Source organism: Pinus tabuliformis, chromosome 3_1 (assembly GCF_031772625.1).
Source record: "Pinus tabuliformis cultivar Carrire ecotype Pingquan chromosome 3_1, CPIR1, whole genome shotgun sequence".
Lineage (NCBI taxonomy): Eukaryota > Viridiplantae > Streptophyta > Pinopsida > Pinales > Pinaceae > Pinus > Pinus tabuliformis.
The window spans coordinates 384,653,016-384,673,994 of NC_142301.1; the positions used below are offsets into that span (position 1 = coordinate 384,653,016).

The 20,979-nt window shown below is 39.6% G+C and overlaps 1 pseudogene; it reads left to right on the forward strand.

The window, feature by feature from the left end:
• Positions 1-12,602: 12,602 nt before the first annotated feature.
• LOC149187338 (N-terminal acetyltransferase A complex catalytic subunit NAA10 pseudogene) lies at positions 12,603-13,114 on the forward strand (annotated as a pseudogene).
• Positions 13,115-20,979: the final 7,865 nt, after the last annotated feature.

The window sequence follows — 20,979 nt, forward strand, 5'->3', positions numbered from 1 at the left end:
TAGTGGTCTAAGGTGAACACGATGACAATAGCTGAAGCATTTAAACTTTCTGTTGCAAAGGTTTCCAAATTTGAGGTAAATAAACTTGTTCAAGGTGCAAAAATTTTAAAGACAAAAATGCACATCAACATTTTGGGTAACAAAGCATTACTGGCACATAAATACACTACAACATGGAAAGTAAGCAATGTACCAAAAGTTTCATTATGTGACAATGACTTTACATATCACCCTTTTTCCAATTATGCATGCAAAACATGTTCATGCACCAAACACTTTCTAATGGGTTTGAATATTCTCCTAGAACTTTCAGCGGGTTAAGTTCATTTTCTAGGCATTGAAATCGCCAAGGGGTTTCAAACTGTTCTTGAATTTGGAGGATTTGGGATGAAATTGGTTCCGTTAGGAGAAAGTGAGTGGAATTAGGTCTGATTTGGGGTTTTCAGGATGGTCACTTTGAAGATATTTTGAGGGCACGGGGTTTGAAGAGATTGTTGTTATGTTTTTCCTGCAGCATTTCCACATAGTTTTCATGGTGGAATGGATGTCTAGATTGTTACCCTTTTCAAATCCATTGTTATACTATAATGAATCTTGTTATAATAACCATGCATTTATTCTGATGATCGATTTTATGATTAAAAAATCAATGTCCTACATGGTTCTATGGAAAATCTCACACTTAACTGGTTATATGTTAGGGCTCTACTCTGCAACATCAAGGTTTTGACCTTAGGCCAGGGATATCCCTACCCTGCTTGGTTTATCACCTCCTCAAATGATTCAGGAGCTCACCATTCCTACCATGTATGATTTTAGGCCTGTTCGAGCAGATTGGGAGGTAATCTTTGATTGAAATTTTATTATCTTTCCTCCTTACCATTTTTTCTCTACATTCCATGTTTTTTTTAATGCCATTATTTGGTTGTTGATTTTATTTTTTGCAGGTAGTGTTTCTGAGGTTGTGTTTTTCATCGTTCTATTAATTTACTCATTAACATGAACATGCACCCACAACTTCGGGTTTGTAGCCATGGAAGACTATTCAACAGCTAGAGGAGATACTAGAAATCTGGTTTTGGCAATGGTGCAGTAGAGTGGAAATTGTGGGCAATGACCCAGAAGACATTCAAACTCTGAAATACAAAGTTAACCTCTTCATTTGAATTTATATTTGTGTTTGGAGCTGGGATAACACGTATCCATCTTCAATGGTAAATGTTGTGAGGGTAATTTTCCCTGACAATAAGAAATTTCCATCCATTTCCATGCAATGTCTTTGATACATCATGTACATCCTCTGTTTCTGTGGAAGGCAATCCTAGTGATCTGGAGAAAAGTGCAGTCACCTTTGTGTTAGTTCTTGCCATTAATGCACTTCTTGAAAATGGAGGACTTGATTTCCATTCATTAATATAGGCATTCACCCCATGTTCTATATTCTTGACAACTCCCCACATTCCTTGGTTCCTAAAGAAATACAAGAGACATTAGGGAAAATATTTCTATTTGGTCTCAATTGTAGTTGCAATTTGAGATTCTGATCCAAATCCTGTCCATCATTATTTATGTCGTCCAGGCTGCATGCTTCCTTTTTCTTTTTTGATTAATGTGATGCTTATTAAATGATATTTTTTCTTTATATCAATTGGAATAGTACTTGCTCTATTTAGTTGGAAATGTTTTCATTTTTGCATCTGGAATATGTTAAAGATAACAATTCTGAGAAACTACAAATATTCTTGCTAAGCATGCTGAGATCAAAACTATTGCAAATTTTGAATGACTTGGTCTTCAATTGAAATAGAAGTGTGGGCTTTACAACCACATGGCATCTTGTGAAACTACTTGCCGCTTGCTGCAAATTATCTGTTTTCATGCATTTTGATTTTAATGAGATACAAGGAACATAACACTGAGCTTTGTGTGTATATCGCGCTAGATGCATTCGGGTCTATAGAAATTTGATTGTGAGTGAGTATTTCAGGATTGAGCTTGTGATTAATACTATTCATGAACAATTTTGTGAATGTGCTTCTTCATAAAGGAATCATCTGTGTGAGAATAGAATGATATTAGAGTAGTTTCAAGGTGTTTTTATCTGACTAATTCTCTGTTAACATTAGTGAAATGAAATCTACTGTTATTTTCTAAACATTTTGTTTTATTTAATAGATTTTTAAAGTTTCATTTATATTTTGGAGTTAATGCTACCAAGGTGTACTGTATCCTTCACTCCCAAGACACAGCAAACCAAGGCGTGTTGACCTATGCTATTCCAGCTGGTGCATTCAAGAAAGTATTTTCTATTGGATTCTTTGGTGATTTTTCTACAACAAATTTTGTTTATAGTCTTTAATTGTCAAATCCCTATATTTACATATTTTGTTGTTTAAATTTTCCTTTATATTTTGATAGAGGAATCAAGGAAAGGAGATGGACAATTCTCTGCTTGTGAGGTGATCCTATTTCCTCACAGAGACATGGGAATCCCATGGGAGATTGCAAAGATTGAAGTCCGCTAAGGAATGTGGGGAGCTGTCAAAAATATAGAACATGGGGTGAATGCCTATATTAAGAAATTGAAATCAACTCCTCCGCTGTCAAGATGTGCATTAATGGAAAGAATTAACACAAAGGTGCCTGCAGATTTTTCCACGGAAACAGAGGATGTACATGATGTATCAAAGACATTGGAGGGAAATGGATGGAACTTGCTCATCGTTGGGGAAAAAACCCTCGCAACAGTTACCATTGAAGATGGATACTTATTATCCCAGCTCCCGACACAGATATAAATTCAAATGAGGAGGTTAGCCCTATATTTCAGAGTTTGAATGTCTTGTGATCAAAAGCATCTATATCAAAAATATCCAAGGAAAAACTAAGCGAAGAGGAAAAAGAAGATTTATTTGTACAGAGCTTCTTCATAAAGGAGAAATTTGGTCAATGTGCTTCTTCATAAAGGAAGCATCTATGTGAGAAAAGAATGATATTAGGGCAGTTTCAAGGTGTTTTTATCTGACTAATTCTCTGTTAACATTAGTGAAATGAAACCAATCTCTTATTTTCTAAACGTTTTGTTTTATTTAACAGTTTTTAAAAGTCTGGTTTATATTTTGGGGTTAACGCCGCCAAGGTGTACTGTATCCTTCACTCCCAAGACACAACAAACCAAAACGTGTTGACCTATACTATTCCAGATGGTGCATTCGAGAAGGTATTTTCTATTGCATTCTTTGATGGTTTTTCTACAATAATTTTTTTGTATAGTCTTTAAATGTCAGATCCATGTATTTACATATTTTGTTGTTTAAATTTTCCTTTATATTTTGATAGTGGAAGCAAGGAAAGGAGATGGACAATTTTATGCCTGTGAGGTGATGGGGACCCGGCCCACGTGTCCCACACTCCCAAATCCTATGTGGACCTGCGCTATTATTTGGTTAAAGAATATGGTTTGATTGTGATTTTATGAGTTAGGTGATATTTAATCAACCCACTGTACTTCTCCGCCTCTCCACGCTACACCTGTCTGTCTCGGGATTTGTCAAACCCTAACTCTATCCTTTGCCCTTTTCCTCGGCTAGTTCGCGCTCATTTGGTCATTTTCACGGTATGGTTTTGCTCTCTGAGGCTCTGCTCTGGTATTCGGCTCTGTATCTGGGTTTTGTTCAGGTGTTCGGCTCCGTCTCGGTGATAAACTCAGGGATTCAACTCCGTCTCTGGTTCCAACCCAACATTCGGCTCCGTTTGTTCAGGTGAGGGTTTTGTTCCATGCTAAATGCTTCTGCTCTCGGCTCGAATTTCTGCTAACCCTTCACAGCTCCTCTGTGGTCAGGTTGTCACTGTGCTTCTGCGACTTATGGGTCTGGTTACAGCAGGTATGGCTCCACCCCGTCGGCCATACACGGGTCTCTACTCTCTGTTCTTTCTATATGATTTCACTGAACTGTTTCTGTTGCATGATCTTGGATATGACCATGACCCTAACAATTTTGTGTTGTGGTGGTTGCAGGTAACCGGTCCCGTGGCCTTGCAGGAAGTTCGACCGTCTATCCTCCGGGTAGCTCTGTTCCTAATCTACCCTCTTCTGTGGCTCTTAGCCTTCACTGTATTTGTTTGTTATGGTTGTCTGTATTTGATAATGAGTCAGGTCTGCGTAATGTATCAACCCACTTCTGTAATTTAGAGGGTTTCTATGGTTGCTTTCGGTTAATGACTCGGTCCTTTGTTCTTTCGTTGCTCGGTCAATCTGTAGCAGTGGTTAGGAAGTTTTCTGGGTTCTCGTTTGCTTGGCCGTTGGTAGTTTTATACCCGGCAATATGTTCACACAGTAAATGTAATAACTTGGGACTCGGTGTTGTTGCTTACCAGTGGTTTGAGGACCGTTGTTTCTTGCTTTGTTTGCCTGACTTCTTTCGTTTTCCACTTGACCTCGGCTTCGGCTGGTCGTGAAACGTTTGGAGCTGGATTTCTCTGTTACTGTGTCGACCTGCAATGTATTTACATGAACAGAAGTATATATATATGTGTGTTTGCCTTTCGGAGTAACGAGACTTGATTATAATAGCTACTTGCAATATGTGGATGTAAACAGAATTGGATATGGATGAATATGCGTGGATTCGTGAAACTCTGTCACGGTTCTTGTTTGTGCTAAATGGAATGAATAGGATTTACTGTGCATGCATGTTTTATCTTCGAGGACACAAAACTCATAATCTGGAAATTTATATGTGCACTGAACAATATATGAAGGAATGAAATGTATTCTGCTATTACTCTTTTCAATGTTACACTCCAGAACCCCCCTCGTTTATCTTTTCTGTCTTCTTATACAATAGCTCAGCAGTTAGACAACTGTTTGTTAGTTCCATATTACAGTTTACTTGACAGTTACTTCCAGTTACGTGACTTGGCTATTTGTTAGTTTGTCTGTTTCTTCTGTCCCGTAAGGGTTTAATGCTTACATTGATTTATGGACTTTTTATCTAATTTCTTAACAATCCAAGTTTAAAACCTATAACTACAGGCCCTTAACAACTCTAGTTAGGACCTGTTATTACAATTGAAACAGAACAAGTTAAAAAAGAAATTTAAGCTAATAAACTAAATGCTGTAGTTAACCTTTGAAGAACAAAATAAAAAAAACTCTGACAGTCTTGCTGTCCATTTGTCGAAATATTCACTTCTCCCAATCTTCTTCAGAAACCTTGTCTGCCTCTTCTCGGTCTGCGCCCTGTCGACCAGATGCTCCTGCATCAGGCTGCCGGGGTAAAAGAGAGTTCTCATGGCTCCGTTCCATGAGTTCTTCCACCGAGTAGCCTGCCTTTCGGATCTGCATCTCGTCAAGCCAGGAACTGTCCTCCATTGGACGGTCCTTCCATTTAACGAGATAACGCAGATACTCCTTTCTGCGTGTCTTCTTGGCCACCTGTGTGCTGATGATTCCTTCTATCTCATGGGTCTTGACCGATGGTAACTGTTTCTTCCAAAGACTGTCCTCGAACTGGGTGTCCCATTGTGGCTGTACCACTCGTTCATCCTCTGCCTGGGCATGATATGGAAACAGGTCTGCCACGTTAAATATGGGTGATATGCCTATATCAGGTGGCAGCTGAATTTCATACGCATTTGCTGAGAATTTTCGCAGAATTTTGCATGGGCCGATTTTTTTGAACTTCAGTTTGTTATACGTACCCTTAGGAAACCGTTCTCGGCGCAAATGTGCAAGGACTTCGTCCCCAATTTCAAAGTTTACCTCTCGCCGCCTTGTGTCTGCATGTTGCTTATATTTCTGCGTGCTGTCCTGTAATTTTGTCTTGACCTTTTCATGCAGCTCACTCATCGCTTCTGCAAAATCTTCTCCGTCTGCACTTCTCCTTTCTAGCTGTCCCAAATCTCGTAATTCATGTACTCCTCGCGGATGCATACCATACAAGATTTGAAATGGGCTAAGACCGGTGCTCCTATTTGGCGAATCGTTATAAGCGAATTCTGCCTGGGCAAGAGCTCGGTCCCACAATCGCGAGTTCTCTCCCGTCAAGCTGCGTAATAAGTTGCCCAAACTCCTGTTTACCACCTCTGTCTGTCCATCAGTCTGCGGATGATACGCAGAGCTGAAATTTAATTGTGTGCCCAGCTTTTTCCACAGGGTGCGCCAAAAATGTCCTGTAAATTTCACATCCCTGTCTGAGACAATAGTTTTTGGTAAGCCATGTAGTCGAACTACTTCCGTAAAAAAAAGATGTGCCACGTTCGTGGCGTCGCTTGTCTTCCGGCAAGGAATGAAATGAGCCATCTTTGAAAACCTATCCACCACCACCATCACTGAATCATACCCCCTTTGCGTTCTAGGCAATCCTAGGACAAAATCAATGCTGACTGAATCCCACGGCCTGCTTGGAACAGGTAGGGGTGTGTACAGCCCCGTGTTCTGGCTGTGTCCTTTCGCCAGTTGGCAGATTTTACACCTGGTTATATACCTCTGCACGTCTCGATTCATCCTTGGCCAGTAATAAAAATGCCCGAGCTGCTCCACTGTCTTATTGACGCCAAAATGTCCCGCTAGTCCGCCACTGTGTTTCTCTCTCACCAGATTTTCCCTCATCGAACAATCTGGAACACACAGCTGTCCCCCTCGAAACAACAATCCTTCTTGTAGATTGTAATCTAGCCATGGGCTTGTATTCCTCAATACGGGATTCTGGCATGCTTCAAAAGCTTCTTTGAAATCCGCGTCCATCTGGTATAAATCTTTCAAATACTCAAATCCCATCACCTGTATGCCACTTTCCTGTAAGAGCAGGGCTCTTCTACTTAAAGCGTCCGCCACTTTGTTGGCTTGCCCACTTATGTGTTTCAACACAAAAGTGAAACTTTGCAGGTACTCCACCCACTTGGCATGTTTATGGTTCAGTTTGTGCTGCTGAGTTATGTACTGCAAAGCAGAATTATCAGAGAACAAAACGAACTCATTTCCCAGTAAGTAGTGCCTCCAATGTTTCAAGGCTTGAACCACTGCATAAAATTCCTTATCATATGACGAATATTTCTGCCGACTTTCATTCAGCTTCTCACTAAAGAATGCCACCGGTCTGTCCTCTTGACTGAGTACAGCGCCAATAGCTGTCCCGCTGGCGTCACATCGAACCTGAAAAGATTTGCTGAAATCGGGCAGTCTCAAGATTGGCCTTTCTGTTATTTTACGCTTCAGGAGTTGGAAACTGTTTTCTGCCGCCTTAGTCCAGCAAAAAGGTTGGCTGGCCTTCTTGATGGTTTCTAACATGGGTGCGCAGATTTCACTAAAGTTCCTGATAAACTTCCGATAAAAACTTGCTAAACCGTGAAAACTACGTACCTCGAATAAACTCTTGGGTGACGGCCAACTCATGATTGCTTCAATCTTCTCTGGGTCCATCTTCAACTCATTCTCTGCTACTACAAATCCCAGATAAATCAACTCCTTCTGCAAGAAAGTGCATTTTTTTAAATTTATCAGTAGTTTGTTCTGCTGCAGCTTTTCGAATGCCCTTCGGATATGCTGAAGGTGTTCTCTTTTCGTCCTGCTGAAAATCAAAATATCATCCAGATAGACTATTACAAACTTTCCAATAAACTCCTTTAACATCTCGTTCATTAATCTCATAAAAGTGCTTGGAGCATTACTCAATCCAAATGGCATGACCAGCCATTCGTACAGTCCTTCGTTGGTCTTGAAGGCTGTCTTCCACTCATCTCCCTCTCTAATCCTGATCTGATGGTACCCACTTTTCAGATCTATCTTAGTAAAATATGCTGCCCCACTAAGACAGTCCATCATATCATCCATTCTAGGCAAGGGAAACCTGTATCGAATGGTGATCTTGTTTATAGCCCGCGAATCTGTGCACATTCGCCATTCTCCACCTTTCTTGGGTGCAAGGACTGTAGGTACCGCACAGGGACTTAAACTCTCTCTGATCAGTCCCTTATCTAACAATTCCTGCACTTGTTTGCGTACCTCCTCATTGTCCTTGGGGCTCATTCTGTACGCTGCCTTGTTCGGTAAACTTGATCCTGGTATAAAGTCAATATGGTGGCTGATGCTCCTCTTGGGAGGTAACTTATCAGGTAACTCCTCAGCCGCAATATCCTGAAATTCTTCTAACAGCTCTTGGATCTCCTTGGGCAATTCTGATCTCTCCACGCTCAGTAACACTGGCTTCATCCTCCTTACCACTGCAAAATTAATCTCATTTTCTTCAATCTGTTTTATGTACTGCTTTCCTCCAAGTAATAGTGCTTTTGTCCCGCTTGATTCAGCTGTATCTTCCTCCTTGATGGGTACAAGTGTATGTTTGACCCCATCCTTCGTAAATTTATAACAATTTGTTTTTCCATCGTGTGTCACCTTCCTGTCATACTGCCATGGTCTTCCGAGCAGTATGTGGCACACGTCCATTGGCATGATATCACAGACCACTGTATCGTGGTACTTGCCAATGCGGAACTCCACCTCACATTGTTCATCGACCAACAACTGGTGGCCTTTCTGCAGCCACGACACCTTGTAAGGTGTGGGGTGCTTCAGCCGCTTCAGCCCCAGCTTTTCCACCATCTTTGTGGCAACCAAGTTATCGGTACTCCCGCTGTCTATGATGACCTTACAGCACTTTCCATGCGATTTACAGACTGTCCGGAACAGTGCTTTCTGCTGGGTTGTTTCGGCCACTTCCTTGGTTGGCTTTATCAATACTTTATTCAAAATTAAAGCTTCCCCCGTTTCCGCCATGTCTTCCACTTCCCGGGGTTGTGCTTCAGCTTCTTCAGGCTGTGCCATCAGCGTTCCCCTCTGACCAGCCTGTTCAACTTCTGGACACTCAAAGGCTCTGTGCCCCCATTTGTGGCACCTGTAGCACTGGACATTCGCCCCTCTTCCGCGGCCATTCCCTCGTCCTCTCTGGTATGACCGACCTCCTCTGGTGCTATCCCCTTTTTTGGCTGTCCCTGAAGTTTTTGAACTGCTGCCTTCTTCGCTGTTTGCAGCACTCTTGCCTCTTCCGTAGGACTGTCCCCGTCCTCTGCTACTTCCTCTCCCTCTTCTGCTGTTCTGTTTTCTGTTAATCTTTTCCTCAGCCTTTACAGCGCTCTGAAAGGCTTCTTCAATATTTCGGGGAGAAAGAATACTGATTTCATCTAATATCTCCATCCTCAATCCATTTACGTACCTTGCTGTCTTTTCTGGGTTATCATCAGTATAACCAGCACGTAAATTTACTCTGTAAAATTCTTCTGTATACTCCCTAACTGTCATTCCTTTTTGTCTTAAGCTCTGCACTCGCCGATATAATTCCACCTGGTAATCTTTTGGCAGAAATCTGCCTTTCAACTTCGCTATCATTCTGGACCATAGTCGTATCGGCGACTTGTTCATTTTCTTTCTGTCTGCTTGGACACTGTCCCACCATAGCAGTGCGTGTCCCTTCAACTTAGTGGTAGCGAACTTAACCCTCTTATCCTCACTGACTTCTTCATTTTCAAAATATTTATCCAGTTCGCTTATCCAGTCCAACAGGACTTCCGCAGACAGACTGCCATCATAATTAGAGATTTCTGTTTTTGGTTTGCTGCTGGCCATTAAAACCTGTCGCAGCAACCTCAATTCTGGAGCTTCCTCATCAGACCCTTCTGCAGCAGTCATCACCTCCTCTTCACTGGTGTCTCCCAGTTCTGGGTCTCTTCGTCTACCCGCTTCTACTGCTTCCAAGCGAGCTGTAAGAACTCTAATTTGTTCCCGCAATCCTTCATCTGCTCCTCTACGTGCACCTCTTCCACGTCCTCGTCTTGGCACTTGTCCTTCTGCCATCTTCTTCTAAATAAAGAAAACTGCTCTGATACCAATTGATGGGGACCCAGCCCACGTGTCCCACACTCCCAAATCCTATGTGGACCTGCGCTATTATTTGGTTAAAGAATATGGTTTGATTGTGATTTTATGAGTTAGGTGATATTTAATCAACCCACTGTACTTCTCCGCCTCTCCACGCTACACCTGTCTGTCTCGGGATTTGTCAAACCCTAACTCTATCCTTTGCCCTTTTCCTCGGCTAGTTCGCGCTCATTTGGTCATTTTCACGGTATGGTTTTGCTCTCTGAGGCTCTGCTCTGGTATTCGGCTCTGTATCTGGGTTTTGTTCAGGTGTTCGGCTCAGTCTCAGTGATAAACTCAGGGATTCAACTCCGTCTCTGGTTCCAACCCAACATTCGGCTCCGTTTGTTCAGGTGAGGGTTTTGTTCCATGCTAAATGCTTCTGCTCTCGGCTCGAATTTCTGCTAACCCTTCACAGCTCCTCTGTGGTCAGGTTGTCACTGTGCTTCTGTGACTTATGGGTCTGGTTACAGCAGGTATGGCTCCACCCCGTCGGCCATACACGGGTCTCTACTCTCTGTTCTTTCTATATGATTTCACTGAACTGTTTCTGTTGCATGATCTTGGATATGACCATGACCCTAACAATTTTGTGTTGTGGTGGTTGCAGGTAACCGGTCCCGTGGCCTTGCAGGAAGTTCGACCGTCTATCCTCCGGGTAGCTCTGTTCCTAATCTACCCTCTTCTGTGGCTCTTAGCCTTCACTGTATTTGTTTGTTATGGTTGTCTGTATTTGATAATGAGTCAAGTCTGCGTAATGTATCAACCCACTTCTGTAATTTAGAGGGTTTCTATGGTTGCTTTCGGTTAATGACTCGGTCCTTTGTTCTTTCGTTGCTCGGTCAATCTGTAGCAGTGGTTAGGAAGTTTTTTGGGTTCTCGTTTGCTTGGCCGTTGGTAGTTTTATACCCGGCAATATGTTCACACAGTAAATGTAATAACTTGGGACTCGGTGTTGTTGCTTACCAGTGGTTTGAGGACCGTTGTTTCTTGCTTTGTTTGCCTGACTTCTTTCGTTTTCCACTTGACCTCGGCTTCGGCTGGTCGTGAAACGTTTGGAGCTGGATTTCTCTGTTACTGTGTCGACCTGCAATGTATTTACATGAACAGAAGTATATATATATGTGTGTTTGCCTTTTGGAGTAACGAGACTTGATTATAATAGCTACTTGCAATATGTGGATGTAAACAGAATTGGATATGGATGAATATGCGTGGATTCGTGAAACTCTGTCACGGTTCTTGTTTGTGCTAAATGGAATGAATAGGATTTACTGTGCATGCATGTTTTATCTTCGAGGACACAAAACTCATAATCTGGAAATTTATATGTGCACTGAACAATATATGAAGGAATGACATGTATTCTGCTATTACTCTTTTCAATGTTACACTCCAGAACCCCCCTCGTTTATCTTTTCTGTCTTCTTATACAATAGCTCAGTAGTTAGATAACTGTTTGTTAGTTCCATATTACAGTTTACTTGACAGTTACTTCCAGTTACGTGACTTGGCTATTTGTTAGTTTGTCTGTTTCTTCTGTCCCGTAAGGGTTTAATGCTTACATTGATTTATGGACTTTTTATCTAATTTCTTAACAATCCAAGTTTAAAACCTATAACTGCAGGCCCTTAACAACTCTAGTTAGGACCTGTTATTACAATTGAAACAGAACAAGTTAAAAAAGAAATTTAAGCTAATAAACTAAATGCTGTAGTTAACCTTTGAAGAACAAAATAAAAAAAACTCTGACAGTCTTGCTGTCCATTTGTCGAAATATTCACTTCTCCCAATCTTCTTCAGAAACCTTGTCTGCCTCTTCTCGGTCTGCGCCCTGTCGACCAGATGCTCCTGCATCATGAGGTGATCCTATTTCGTCATGAAGGCATGGGAATCCCATGGGAGATTGCAACGACTGGAGTTCGCCAAGGAATGTGGGGAGATTTCAAGAATATAGAATGTGGGATGATTGCCTATATTAAGGAATGGAAATCAAGTCCTCCAGTGTCAAGAAGTGCTTTAATGGCAAGAATTAACACAAAGGTGCCTACAGATTTCTCAATATCATTAGGGTTTCCTTCCACGGAAACAGATGATGTACATGATGTATCAAAGACATTGCAAGTAAATGGATGGAAATTTCTCATTGTTGGGGGCAATTACCTTCACAACAATTACCATTGAAGATGCATACCTTTTATCCCAGTTCCTGACACAAATATAAATTCAAATGAGAGGTTAACCTTGTATTTCAGAGTTTGAATGTCTTGTGATCAAAAACATCTTTGTCAAAAATATCCAAGGAAAAACTAAGCGGAGAGGAGAAAGAAGATTTACTTGTACGAAAGGCACATTCTAAAAATTTCACTTGAACCCTATTTGTTATCTGCAAGATCAAGATTTTGCTTTGAGATCCCACCTTCCACATACTGAACTTGCCATTTATCAAAGAAAATGCTTATTTTGGATGTTGTTTCTTCCTCATCTGGAGACATAAGGTGGGCCTCAAGAGCCTTGTAGGGCGAACCGAAACAAACTTCTAGGAGAAGAATTTTGCTCAGATTTCTGCTCATTCATAGATTTAGAATAAAACCCTTGGAATTCAAAGACTAGCCAATAAAGGGCTAGTAACAGGGAGGTTTTAAGTAGTCTAATATATTCTATGGTTTAAACACTATCACTTGTAGCCATGGTTTTCATTCACCAAGCTACTATGGAAGACTTGCCTTCCATGCAAACATGTCTACCAAAGAATTACCAAATGAATTATTATCTCTACCATATCCTCTCATGGCGGCAACTTCTCTATGTGGTCAAGAATTACAATAAGAAGATTATGGGTTATGTTCTCGTGAAAATGGATGAGGAGTCCACGAAATTCCATGGCCATATAAATTATTTGACCCTCTTGCACATGCACAGGAAACTGGGCCTCGCAATGAAGCTCATGACAACAGCCCAGAAACTTTTGCATGAGGTTCTTAGGTTGAGTATGTTTTTATCCATGTCTACAAGAGCAACCGAGTAGTATTCCATTTGTATACCCATACACTGGACTCTAGAATCAATGATATCGAGGCTAAGTACTATGTGAATGACGAGGATCCCTATGACATGCGCAAATAGTTGAAAATGAAGTCAAAAAGTAAGCATCATCATTCTGGGGGATGTTGCGGTGGACATGGAGATGGGAAATCATAGGCTGCAGAGGTTACACAGAGCAAGGAATGAACCTTAGAGTTTCTTTTCAGATTTGCAAGCTTCTCTCTATACTTGGGTTGCAAATGATAATAGTATGTTCGTATTGTCATCATGCGTTTTTGCATTTTCATTTAAGGTTGGAAGAGTTTCGGCTATCTTCATGAGCTATAAATATTTAGTTTTTGGTACTGCAAAATGTTGTAGGTGGTTGTGACCAGTGAAAATCAATTTTATTACTTGCTCCGAAAAAAAAATAAAAAAATATTGTCGTTGATTTTTGAAATGTGAAATACCCAATTGTGCATTTAGATATACCCTATACTATCGTTGATTTATGCAATGCAAAATACCATTATAATCTGATTTAATTATATTTTCTGCTATATTGTACTCTTTCTAGCTCACAGTGAAATCCATTTGTGGCTTGCTTTGTGGTACATGTTGGAAAGTTGGAAACTTCAGATATTGGTTGCAAACTTGTAGTCCACAACACATTTTATTTTGTGTTTGTTTGATTTATTCCTCCCTTGTATGTGTGGTGGGCTAGATTTGCATTTTTACGAACTTCATTAAAATATGATTTGAATTTGTCATTGGTGGAATTCAAGTACTTCTACAATTCGGTGCAGTGCTTATTCTTTGGTGGTGCTTACTCTTTGGTTGTGTATTGAGATGGATTCCAAATTGTTGTTGGCTTATATATGTGGTGATGAATGCCTCATATCCTAGACCTTGAAGGATATAACTAATTCCTTTTCTGGGAAAAAGAAAAAAAAGATCATGCTTGGCCTAGAGGTTGCTTTGATAATTCTTGAAGATGATGATGTATTTCTTACAAGGACATGGTCAACAAATCATTGCGGTTTTTCTGCAGGGTAACCATATAAATAAATTGTTTAGTAGATCACATTGACCATTGTGGCATATCCTCTACCACAGAGTAATTCTATAAATAAAATGAAAATATTAAAGGATTACAAAGGATTGGTTGTGCTCTTATCTATTTTTATCTAAATTTTGAATCCATATGTATTACTGGTTTGGATTGATTAAATTATGTTTAAATTAAGTTCAACTATTGATTTTAATTTTAAGTAAAGAGGTATTCTCTTTCAAACTTGAATCATTGTATAAAATGTGATTCGTTCATCTTTTGTTTAACTTTTTGTCGAAACTAAAATCTATGGTTATATCTAAATTCGATTATGGATTTGGATTCCAAGTCTAGATCTCAAATAGCTTCAAAGGAAAATAAACCAAAAATATTCTTTCTTAGTTGAAATACCTTCTAGTTGCTTATGAGAAGTTTGTATTGTACGACAAAGGTTAAAGTCGGGGAAAACTTAGACAGGAAATCTTGTAGAAATCTCTAATAATCTCAATCTTCCCTTATCTAGGTAAAGCATTAGAATATTTTTTTAAATGTGTTCGAGAGCTATTAACTCGATTCTTGCATTAGTGTTCCCACTTCAATGCGGGGAGCCATCAAAATTGACCAACACATACATTACATTACAATTTTGTTGAGCCCAAAGGACTTACATTTCTAGTTACATTTGAAACAAAGGCTAACCAAGTCTTGCTTTCTTAGTTTTTCACATACTTCAAAGCACTGGTTCCAGCACATTTAGCCAAAATTTTCTTAACATTTTATCCTTTGGAAATTTTTGTAAGTGCTTATGCTTTCACCTTGAGGAATGAATAAGGTCCTCCTTAACGTATTCATAGTGATTCCTTTCCCCAATTCAAATATTGGACATGATTCCTCAATTGATCCTTTATCTCCATTGAACTTTATTCCCAAATCAGGTTTTCCTTCACCTGTTCAAAATGTTCTCTTGACCCGATTCTTAAATCAGGGCATTCTTCACTTGATTGACTTATTGCCTTGGTCTGATTTCAAAGATCAACATCAAGTTTCATTTCTCAAATTAGGGCCCTTCTCAATTAAGTTCAAATGTGTTCAAATGCATACATAAAATATTACACAAAATAATGTATGAACTATTGTCTTCCACATTCTCCCATTCCTCCTATCGGCATTCCTTTGCACCTCTCAGTACAAGTGCTAGTGATACATATTACTTCACTACAAATTATGATTTTATCCTTCCATACATTTTCCATGAAACATTCTAGTAGATTGTTAAACAAAGCCTTCTGATTTTTATTATATCCAAGGATCCAAGATAAAAATGGAGAAATGCTTGCTCTTCAAAAGAAAAACCAACCGAATAAAGAAAAGCGCCCACTAGTTCACATCCTTCATGACTCCAAAATGAAAAATCCCCCAACTATTCGGAAATTCGAAATGAGACCACGTACGTGCCTCCTTAAATTCGAACCCACCACCACCACCACCGCAACGTGTACAATTAGACTATTTGGTATAGACCATGTACAACCCAACAATTCACATTTTTTTTAATAATGCAAAATATTAATGGTTTATAATATAAAAATGTACTCAGCAAAACAGTAACAACAAATGATAGAAATTTTGAATATCTGAAATTCAATGTCGCAGTGAAAACGACTACTATGGAAATCCCCAAAATGACTTCCTTTGTCTTCTGGTTTTCCTTATTCAATCTCCAACGGTCTTCTTCTTCACGGGGGGGCAGGTGATGGGCTTCCTGGAAGCAACAACACGAGGCGCCTCTCAAAGATTTTCTCAGTGCAAGAGCAGACTTGGCAGGAGTCAATGTCTTGACTGGTTTCGACTTCGTTGCCTTTGAAGACTAGGGTTTCTCCTTTACTGAAACAACATAAACGTTGTTCTGAACCTTTGGGGTAGAAATTGGAGGAGCCAGAGCCGAGGCTAGAGGTAGAGGGGCGCTGATTTCCATTCAAAAACCACTTTTCCATTTAGTTTACTGATTTCCATTTGGAAATCACTTTTCTCTTTAGTTTACCAATGGCTTTTGCCTTCAGGCTTTCACACCAATTTTTTTTTTTTTTATTTTATGTTGTTTGCATTCTCTATACTTAGAGGCATCTTTGGTAGCTACCCTCTTTCTCTTCCTCAAATAATTTGCAGTGACCAAAATTGATATTACAAAATCCACCCTCTCAATGAAACTCCAATTGGCTTCTATAGAGTGATAAGCGATAAGTTCGAAGTTCCTACCAACGACCGAATATCTCCGTCGATTTTGTGGCAAAATCCGGTGTGAACACCTGTAGGCCGATTCGAGAAAGATGTTGTAAGGTGAGCAGTCAAATTTTCTGATGGAGTAGTGACTTAAATTCCTATGTGTCAGCCCTTGGGCAATGGTCCGGGGATGCGGTTGCGTGATGATCTCATCGCATTGAAAATCTTGAAACCTAGGGGAGAACCCCCAGTGATTGAATGGGTGCACGTCAAGCGGCCCTCTTGCCCTCTAGCACCTCACTCTTGGTACGACATATGCCATACGTATGCAGTGACCTATTGACATCATATATTCACTGGTTTGGCATGTGGAGGCAAGGTTTAGGGTTTGTAACGCGTACAACCGTGCGCATTGTTCTGTGTTGCGTTCATTTTTATTTGCATCATGTTCTTATCTGTTCGCTCTCCCGAGTAGTTGCATGTCGCTACTCCAATGACGGTTACTGCCATTACAGTCGTCGTTGATGTGGGTAGTGGTTTTGATGATGCGGGTGGTGGTTTATGGACCAACAAAGATGGTCGTGCTGGAGGTTGTTCGGTTGTTTTCATCCATTTTATCTTGTTTTTTCCATTGATTTTTCTTCTTCGTCTAGTGGTATGGGCTCGTTATTCGTCTGTGTTTCCCCTTGTGGTGGATTTAGCTCGGCTCGGTGTTGGACATGGTTGTTTTACGCTTTGAACAGATTTTTCAAGTTTGTAGTTAAATTTATGAGCTTCAATTTCACAATTTCTCTGTATTTTTTGGGATCTCTAACCATTTTGATGTTATCTTGTAGGTTGTTGCAATCCGAGCTATTGTTTTTGGAGCATTTGGGCTTCCTGTGGCTTTCTGGCATGGAGAAAAACAATAACTAGACATAGAAGGTAGGACATTGTCCTACCAGCCTGAATACTGTGTTTTTTAACACATTTAAACAAAATTGGATTATTTTGCCTTTGTTATGCTTATGTATGTGTTTTTAAACACCTTCACCTGTGTGGGTTTTGTGGGTTTTGGCTAATTTAAGGGTTTTCAATTTTGTGTGTTTTGGGTTTTGGTTTTTGGTTTGTGGGTTTTCAGTTTTGTGGCATTTTGTGTTTGCATCCATATCTCATGGTTCTTTGTCTGGGGACATCCTCTTGAGTGGTTTTCACTTTCGGCATGAGTGGTTTTTTCTTTCAGCATGAAGGTTCGAGTCCAGAACGTGGGTTAATTTTGTTAGCTATCGAAGTTGTCTTCTAAGAATGGGATATGTTGGAGTAGCATCGATGGGCTCTGGTCTTGTGTCCATATTGGTTTCTGTGTGAGTTAGTAAAGTGCTATATTTCAGTGTTCGGGATGGAGCTTAAAAACATCTTTATAGGTTGTGAAATTATTTTTGGCTAGAAGTCAAAAGATGACAAGCTATTAATATAACCGGCCACAGTCAAAATTGTTAGTTATCTAGGATTCCTTCTGAGAATAGGATATGCTGGAGTGGAATCGATGGGCTCTAGTCTTGTGTCGGTATTGGTTTCTATGTGAATTACTGGAAGTGATATATCTCAGTGTTAAGGTTGGAGCTTGTCCAATTGAAAAAGGATATCTTTTTGGCTTTTGTTTCTTTATATTATGATTTTCTGTTCGTTTATATTATGACTTAGTGGAAGCTCTGTATATCTCATGACTTAATGGAAGTGATGTATATCTCAATGTTCAAATTGGATCTTGTCCTTTTGAAAAATACATTTTTCTTTTCAGGTTTGGTTTGTTTAGGGTTTTGGGTTATGTCTATTTAAGTTATGAACTAATGGAAGTGTTATATATCTCAGTTTTTAGGTTCAAGTTGGAACTTGGTCTTTTGAAAAAAAAAAAAATTGGGTTCTCTTGTGCCAGTATTGGTTTCTATGTGATTTAGTGAAGTGCTATATTTCAATGTTTAAGATGGAGCTTAAAAACATCTTTAGAGTTTGTGAAATTATTTTCGGCTAGAAGTCAAAAGATGACAAGCTATGAAGATAACCAGGCATAGTCAAAACTGTTAGTTATCTAGGTTTCCTTCTGAGAATGGGATATGTTGGAGTGGAATCGATGGGCTCTGGTCTTGTGTCAGTATTGGTTTATATGTGAGTTAATGGAAGTGCTATATCTCAGTGTTCATGTTGGAGCTTGTCCAATTGAAAAAGGATATCTTTTTGGCTTCTACTTGTTTATATTATGATTTTCTGTTTGTTTATATTATGACTTAGTGGAAGTGTTGTATATCTCAATGTTCAGGTTGGATCTTGTCGTTTCGAAAAATATTTTTTTCTTTTTGGGTTTGGTTTGTTTAGTGTTTTGGGTTCTTCTTGTTTAAGTTATGAGCTAATGGAAGTGTTCTATATCTCAGTGTTCATGCTTAGGTTGGAGCTTGTCCATTTGAAAAACATATATTTTTTGGTTCTCTTGTTTCAGTATTCGTTTCTATGTGAGTTAGTGAAGTGCTATATTTCAGTGTTCAAGATGGAGCTTAAAAACATATTTAGAGGTTGTGAAATTATTTTCGGCTAGAAGTCAAAAGATGAAAAGCCATGAAGATAACCAACCACAGTCAAAATTGTTAGTTATCTAGGTTGCCTTCTGAGAATGGCATATGCTGGAGTGGAATCCATGGGCTTTGGTCTTGTGTCGGTATTGGTTTCTATGTGAGTTAGTGGAAGTGCTATATCTTAGTGTTCAGGTTGGAGCTTGTCCAATTGAAAAAGGATATATTTTCGATTTCTGATTGTTTATATTATGATTTTATGTTTGTTTATATTATGATTTAGTGGAAGTGTTGTATATATCATGCCTTAGTGGAAGTGTTGTATCTCTCAATGTTCAGGTTGGATCTTGTCCTTTTGAAAAATATATTTTTCTTTTTGGGTTTGGTTTGTTTAGGGTTTTGGGTTCTATTTGGTTATTAATGGGAGAGCTAAATCTAACTTCTAGTACAAGCTCATGCTTGGAACATCTCTTTTTATTTAGTGTTTCATTGGAATACTTTTAGAAGCATGTATTATTTTCTATCATAATGGTTGGGTCATAATCTTTCATTGCATTGTGGATTTTTCCAAGAAGCTTTGCAATGTTTAGCCCCACTCACATGGCTTTACTGTACATTAGATGTACATCATATTTTCATGTCTGTTAAGATGCACATTTCAGGTGCACATTTCAGGTTTATTCATTATTAGAGCTATTTATCTTTCCTTATCAAAGTGGAAACCATTTTTGGTATGTTGTGCTATTTCTTTGTTGGAGGCCTGCTTGGTTCATCTCTTTTTATTTAGTGTTTCTTTGGAATACTTTTGGAAGTGATCTGAAAATGGAATGTACTTGTTCAAGGGTGCAAGGTATCCATTTCCAATAATTTCAACTGTGAGCTAGACACTCCAAATGACCTCTAAAAACGTGTAAACTTCTTATTTCTTATACAGAGATAGACTGTAGGGACATTCACCGGACATGTCACCTCTAAAGAGAGGATGAGTTCCAAAGGCTACCTGGCCTTCTACAGGCTCTGCCTAAAGAAATAAACAAGTAAACACTTAGAAGTCTTTGACATACACAAACTTGAAGTTTAATGTCCTTGCTGAATAAGACAAATAACTTTCTGTAGCTGAATAGGTGATTATGTGTGTATGCAAGTTATATATATTTGCTGTTTAAATCTTTATATCAGTTTTGTTTACCATGTCATCTTCAGCAAATAAAGACATCAAAATGATAAAGCAATTCACCTCCTCTGGGCTACATCTACTGGACCAAGCCTCTTCAACTAGGCTTGTCCTCTTGTATTAAGAATGCTACAAAGGCTAATACAAGAATATGAATGTCTCAAAGGACAGATCTGACTGTAAATACATAATCAGAAGAAAGGAATTAGCCAAACATGCTCTTTCCCAAACACTAAACAGTGAATTTTGTACCTTATACAATACTTTCCCCAATTGGCCCTGGTGGCCCTTTACACTTGCATGAAGAATTTCGAGGTGAATATGACCTCAATTGGTTCTGAAACCTCTGCCATTAGCATCAGAAGGTCGAAAATAGCAGACATAGGCTTTTGAATCACCAAAAACGGATGAACATAGCCCCCAAACAGCTCCAACACTGAAATGGCCCTGGTGGCCCTGAAAGCTTCCCTGAAGCTAAACAATGAGAAGAATGCCTCAGAAGGAAAAACGAGCTGTAGAAATGGATTCAGAAGGCTGGAAAACTTTAGGAATGACCTTCGTTCCACTTCCAATGGCTGCACAATTCCCAATGCAGCTCCCAAACTGATTTGGCCCTAGTGGCTCCTGGAACTTCCACGAAGCAAAAACACCTGCAAATGACCTCAGATGGCTGTGAAACCTATGCCAATGGCTTCAGAAGGTCGAAGAGACCCAAAATAAAAAAAAAATTCGTCCAAAACGGACTTTCCTAGCCAAAGTTATGGCCATTTACTGATCCCCTCCAGTTTAGCCTAAAAGAACTCCAGCTAACTTTAGTGAAGGTCCAGTTAAGTCCGCCAATTATGGCGGGTCTGCCAAATTTGGCGCTCCGCCAATTCCGCCGCTAACTAACTGTTGTTACAATTAATGCTGGCCTTGGATTGCGTGTTGGCTGTTTCCGGGCTGGCGGTTAGGCTTAAGCCCCTGGTTCACGCGCTCTGGTCATATGGGTATGGGGGCCAGCCCCCTTTGTTTTCCCGCTGAAACAAATTTACACCTTAAAAAAACCATGTTC